Raw genomic sequence first — 6989 nt, forward strand, 5'->3', positions numbered from 1 at the left:
TCTCTCTCTCTCTCTCTCTCTCTCTCTCTCTCTCTCTCTCTCTGTGACATGTTCACTCGCTCATTCACTCTGTTTTTTTTTCACACACCCCTCCTTCCTGTTTATGTTCTGAATTCAACAACAGCATCAAGAGATGGATATAGGAAACAGGGAGGTTTCATGTCTTCTGCTTCCCTCTTTTATTGTTGATGTCAGCTTTGTTATTTGACTCTGAGGTCTTGGCCTCTGACTCACAAAAGCGCGCGCACACACACACACACACAGACACAAAAAGTGGAAGTGACGCTGTGCGGCCGGATGTATTTGGAAGTCTTCTCCTGCTGCTGGTCGTAAATCTAATGCGGTTCCTGAGGAATCTGGGAGCATCATCAGAAACCTCCACCATCCCGCATGTCTGCTGTAGAGAGGCCTCCTTATAAAGTACATGTGTCATCACGTGTGTCATCATCACTTCTTGCTCCTTTATCACAGCTGCCTGAGAGGCACAACTGAGGACAGGAAATTCCCAATAAACACAAACCAGGCAGTCACACAAGCAGTGGTCCTGTTAGATGTGGTTCCTTCTCTCTTGCTCTGTTGTTTGCTCTGTATCTAATGGTGTCAGATGGAGGTAAAAGGCTAACGTTATAGGCTATGAACGAACTACACCACTGAAGGCTGTAGTCTCATCGAGCCTCTTGTTCGCCTTTTTAAACCGCTTCTGTGGTAGTTCACGTTACAGTTGGTGTCTCCAGGACCACATTTTGCCACGATACACACACACACACACACGTTTATAATCTCACGGTTCAGACACAATTTAAAACTGATCTTTATCACAAACTGTTTCAAAGTTGGGCTGCACGGTGGTGTAGTGGCTAGCACTGTCACCTCACAGTAAGAGGGACCTGGGTTCGATCCCTGATCCCCGGTGGTCCTTCTGTGTGGAGTTTGCACGCTCTCCCCGTTGCAGCGTGGGTTCCCTCCGGCTTCCTCCCACAGTCCAAAGACATGCAGCTCAGGTTATTTGGAGACTTGAAATTGCCCGTAGGTGTGAATGTTTGTCCGTCTCTACATGTGCCCTGCGATGAACTGGAGACCTGTCCAGGGTGAACCCTGCCTTCGCCCAATGTCAGCTGCTGTGACGGCGGGGTGAAGACGAGAAGAGGCTTCATCTGAAAGACTCTCTCCATTTGATGTCTTTATCTGAGATGTCCCGCTGAGCTTTGAAGTTTCCCCTCCGACGGCAGCCATGTTTGCTTTACAAAACGAGCCAGCTGAACCTCCTCACCCTGCAGCGACGGACCTCTTCTTCTTCTCCTCTTCCTCTCCATGTTTAGTCATGTTTTCTACCCAAAGGAAGCGTATCGTGCAGCTCACCCTGTCATACTGAGACCTATTTCTGATATTTAGTTCACCACGTTCTCATCAAAGAGGGCAGACTAAATATTAAAACACATTACGATTCAACAGAACCACAAACTACAGCCTCCGTAATGATCGTACAGAAGAATCAACACAAACTGGACATTAAAACCTGCATGAAGGAGGATTTTTGTGTTGGACTGTTGTTTTAGCTCGGTATAATAAAGTCTACTTCAGATTTGAATTCATTATGCATTCATTAATTGGTGGTGGTGACGAAACAAGAGGGTCAGAAGGAAACTGAGGGCTGCAAATGCTGAGGGTGATAATTGGCAAATGGGAAACAGGTGAGACAGACAGGTGAGTGATCCCCTGAACTCCCTGAGGACGACTGGAGGACAGACAATGAGCTGATGTTCAGATGTCAGCAGAGTTTAAACTGCAGCATGTGGTCAACAGCTCTCCCTGGTACAGTTTGTTATGATCTGTTTGGGGAAAGAAACTCACCCGCTGGTCCTTGAATGCATCATTCCAATAGTTTCTGATGTTTGATCCTCTGTAGCTGATGTAACCCACACACAGACCTCCACCCTGACCTCCTCCTCCACCCTGACCTCCTCCTCAACCAGGCTGGACCTCCTCCTCCACTCTGCTGCTGGACCTCCTCCTCTGTTTGTCCCCACAGTTTGATGTGTTGTTAGGTGGGACCTCAGACTTCAGTTTGATTTATCAGGAGCGATGATTAACCACAGTTTTTTTTTATTATTTTGTTATTGGACTAACTCACAGGAACATCTGAAGGAACAAATCCTGTCTTCATTATAATGTTCTGTTGCTGTTTTATTTTATTGTTTTGTTGTTTTGTGTTGCATCATAATGCTCAGATGTTACTGTTCTATTTTGAAGGTAATAAAAATCTGGTTAAAATGCAAGATGGAGTACTACAGTATATTCAAAAGAATATGCAAAATATTTATTTATATGTAATATCCAAACAATATACAGAATACACTATAAATATACTAAACTACTACTAACAATAATAACATATACACAATAGACAAGTGTGGACATTTGTTTGATGAAAGACGAAACATGATTTTCATAAAATAACTGAAAGTTGCTCCAGGACTCCCTTTAATCTCAAAACAATAGAAAACGCCTCTCACACATGGAGGCCACACGCATCCTCGTTAACATGGCAACACGCTGCCCCGTGTCAAATCTGGGTTGCCAGGTAACAGACGGGATGAGAGCGTGGGTGCGTGAAGGTCGCCTGATGAGAGGAAGAGGAGGAGGAGGAGGAGGAGGAAGAGGGGGAGGAGCCATGAGGCTGCAGGAGGAAGAGGGGAAAGAGGTGACATGACAGCTGGAGAAACTGTTTCAGTCAGAATAATAATGATGAAAATAACACGAAAGGTTTGGAAATTACAATTTTGTATGCTTGCCATATTTTTCTTAATGTCAACAAATTCAATGAAAATACCCAAATTGCACAACATGTGTGTCTCACAATACTGTCTGACTTCCTGTCTGGCTCTCAGCTACAAGCCCATTGGTTCCTACTGAAGACAGGAATCTTTAAAAACACAAATATTTAGTTTCATTTATTTTTCTTGCAGCTTCTCGATTTTTTAAAATCAAACAAACAGGAGGAAATAGTGCATTTGTTGGGGACTATTTTCAGCGGCGGATTAATCCACATTTAGGGCTCTATTGCATTCATTCCCAAAGACTGGCTCGGAGCCTCCAGGTGGGTCGCAGGAGATTTTTATTGAGGCCACCAAATAAATTTGCTAAATTTCTTCCATAGTCGTTTATTTCTGCAGTATCCGATATATAAAGCTATAGCGTTCATTCTGTTTGTTTTGCTGATGAGAGGAAAGAAAACTGCCCGTTAAGTCGGCTTAAATGTACGTTTGGTCTCATTTAGAAAATGTTTAACATGCGTGTATGTTTTCAGTAACACATGCATAAAGCAAAGGCGTGATTTATCAAACATATACACGTATCTCTTCTTAATGTCTCGTTTACTTTTTCAAGATAACATGATGTGGTCAGGAACAATCATTTACGCACAAATTTGCTCTTCTCACAATTTAGAGACGAGGCCTGTTGTGAATTGGATCGAGATAATTTGTCACTTTTAAAAAGTGGGTCACCAGGAAATAAAGTTTGGTAAACACTGCTCTAGTGACAACACATGTCATGAAAGCTTAATTATTGACATTTTCATTATTTAGAAATGAAGAAACTGGCTGAAAATCATCAAAATACTGTTAAATTATTTTTTATGTATTTAGTTTTAAAAAAACGTTTTACCACGGGTGTGTGTCACGATATTGCGGTATTGACGATAGCGGTGATATTTAAAATGAAAGATTGATATCATGTTAATGATGCACTTTTCAGACTCACTCCACCTCCCTACACTCGTATTTTTATGTAATTAATTTGCCAAAACAGACAAAACACGCAATCATAAGATAAAGTCAGTCAATATTTCCCTTTTTAAAAATAAATATAGCGATAATATCGTTACAATCATATCCTTTGAGCCAAAATACTCGTGTGGTGAAAATCTGATATCGTGACAGCACTAATCTGGGGTAAGGATGCTGGAATGTCAGCTGGTTGGTTGCAGCCTAGAGGGCACATTTAGCTCCGTTGTCACGAGTAGACTGATCGCAGCTTGAAAGAGAAACTTTAAGAAGCAGGCGTTGGTGAAACTGAGCCCTGAGAAGAATCCAGGTTCTCCTTGTTTGATGGGTTTCACAGTGAGAAATCAGTTCAGTGTGACGGAAACTCTGCAGGTCATTCGAGCCGAGCACACCTGATTAGTTTCAGTGTCCCACTGAGTTCACATCGTGCCAGACATAACACACATAACATCCTGCTCCCTGGCAACATTGCTGAGAGTGTGAAGTGGTAATTACATGCAGGAGGAGCGATCCTTTTGAAGTGTCACGTAGATGAAGAGCTAAATAAAGAACAGCGGAAGAAGTATTTAGATCCTTTAATTCAGTAAAAGTACTTATACCACCATCTCTACTTGAAGTAACTGTCCTGCAATCAAAACCTTGATTAAGTAAAAGTATGGAAGTACTATCAGCGAAATGTACTTAAAGTATAAAAGTAAAAGTATTTACTATGCAGTAAAATGTTCCCTGCCAGTGTTTTACTATTATATCTGATGTTTCTGGATTAATATTACTGCTGCATTAACATTCCCCTTTAGGTCAAACTGCTTTGACCTGCAGCCTCCGGCTGACACAACTAGCAGCGACTCACACGATTCAATATGACTGTAACGCCTACAACCAGGCTTCTCTGACAGACGACACCCACGGTGATCTCACCGTTTACACACTGCAGCATGTGGGACGGACAGTTTGGGTTTTTGTGTCGAGGAGAAGCTGCTGAGTCACCGCTGCTTCAGCCACGTTTCACCGTTGTTGGCAAACAAAGAGCAGAACCTGCTCAGGCTGATGTCGCAACACTAGAACACTTCCTGTCAGCAGCTTTTCACATACAGGCATGTACGGTGTGCAAACAATGTTCAGTGGCAGACACCTCACGATGTACTCTATGTGATCTACATAAGCAAACGGGACCATCAGCAAGAAGACTTGCTATTTCTATATAGTTATTCTTATTGTCATCGCTGCAACCGGGTCGGTTTCTAATGCAAAATCATGCAGGTTCACCAGAAACTCCTTCAGCTCGGACTCCAGCGAGGCCTCCAGCAGAGACCAGCCCGCCGCGGACCGACCCAGATCCGGCTTTACTGCCGCCTTAGACCTGCAGTCAGTAGCTCCGGCGGGAGGAGGAGAGCTCAGCCCCCGGCAGCAGCGTCTCCTTCTCCGGCCAGGGGCGGAGCCAACACCGACACCACGCTGCTGGAGGCCCAGGCCGTATTGCTGGGCCCGCTGGAGGGAAGGGAGGCACGGGAGAACCACAACCAGGACTGAGCCGGGCAGATTTTCAGACCCTGCTGCAGTCAAATTAGAGGTTTTCTGAAGGGATTCTGGTGCTCTGAAACACTACCACTTACGTCCACAGGGTCCGCCAAAATCAACACAGAATGAAAGTTAATCGTAGTAACTTTAACTATCATCAGTTACATAACAATTTACTTTACAAAAGTACTTATTTTATGTAACAAACATACTTATTTAACCCAAACCACGACGAAAGGAAACTGGGACGCCGTCCCTGACTCCAAAACTGACAAACCTAGAGCGTCATAGTTTATGTTTAAGTGTAGAGCCGCTGACCCAACAGTGGTGTTTGACAAGTTGGGAGTGAGAATGTAATTTCATGTTTCCAGCTTCACAAATGTGACGATTTGCTGCTTTTTCTTTTAATGATTGTAATAATTGTATGTAACAATGTTGAGGTTTGGACAATCTGCTAACCATCAATTCATACAAAAACAACTCATAAAAACTCTCTAGGTGACCCCAAACAGATACATACTAGATATTAAGAATGCTGCTGCCATGACTTCTGAGCAAGGCACTGAGGTCATGAGTCACAAGTCCACACTGCATGCAGCTCTGAGTCTGCTGTTAAACTCACCTGTCGAACCAAACCACACCTGCCTGTCCTTTTCCTCCGTCTACCCTTTCACTGGTTCACAAAACGTAATGTTCCTCTATTAGCATTCAGGTGTGAGCATGTCACACACACACACACACACACACACACACACAGGACACTCTGGTCATTGTGCTGCTCGCTCGGCAGCTTTAAGAAGACAGTGATCTGATTCCCGGCACGTCGGCTTGCGTGGCAGATGAATGGCTGGCCTTGTTGGAGAGAGCTGCAGGAGAGGGATAATGGAGTTATTTGATGTGTGTGTGTGTGTGTGTGGGTGTGTGTGTGTGTGTGTGTGTGTGTGGAAAGTTGTAGGATAAAATAGTAAAATGTGCTTTGGTCTTTTCTTATGAGTGACGACTCAGGAGGGAGGATGTAGAAGCTGCATGTCCTCTCTCTTCCCTAACATGGACTGTTGGTACACCAAGGACGAGTGTGTGTGTGTGTGTATGTGTGTGTGTGTGTGTGTGTGTGTGTGGGTGTGTGTGAAGCAGAGGCTTTTTAAGTGCAAGGGCAGCGTTTTTAAAAATCTGAACGTGAAGTCAACAAGTCAGGCTCTCAAATTGAAAGACCACGCTCTTGAACGAAGATACGATAAAGCTCCATTCTCTTCTGTCTTTATTCTGCTTTAGTGTGCTACAGTAGAAACCATCAGTCACTGCTCCCTCGGCGTCATAACTGTGAGGACGTGTGTTACTTTGTCTTATGTCACTGAAGCCCCTCAGGACTCAGGACTGCCTGTCCTCACCAATCCTCATCCATCAACAGCTGGTTACTGGGGCAACAGCTGCGAGCGTCATCCTCTCCGGCCTGAATCATCTCTGTATGACGTTTGATTTGTATTCTACATGTTATGGATTCATGCACAGGACCATTAAGGGAACTGACAGTTTGTTCGACTAACACAGAGAATCAGCAGCAGCTGAGAGATGCACTGTGCTCTGCCTGCTCAGCAGCAAACAGCAGACAGACACAGTTAGAGACTAGCTGGTGGACATAGTGCAGCATTTAGCAGCTAAAGAGATATTTCCCTCAGGAGTTGGTGG

Source organism: Anarrhichthys ocellatus, unplaced genomic scaffold (genome assembly GCF_004355925.1).
Source record: "Anarrhichthys ocellatus isolate YVR2014 unplaced genomic scaffold, GSC_Weel_1.0 scaffold112, whole genome shotgun sequence".
Lineage (NCBI taxonomy): Eukaryota > Metazoa > Chordata > Actinopteri > Perciformes > Anarhichadidae > Anarrhichthys > Anarrhichthys ocellatus.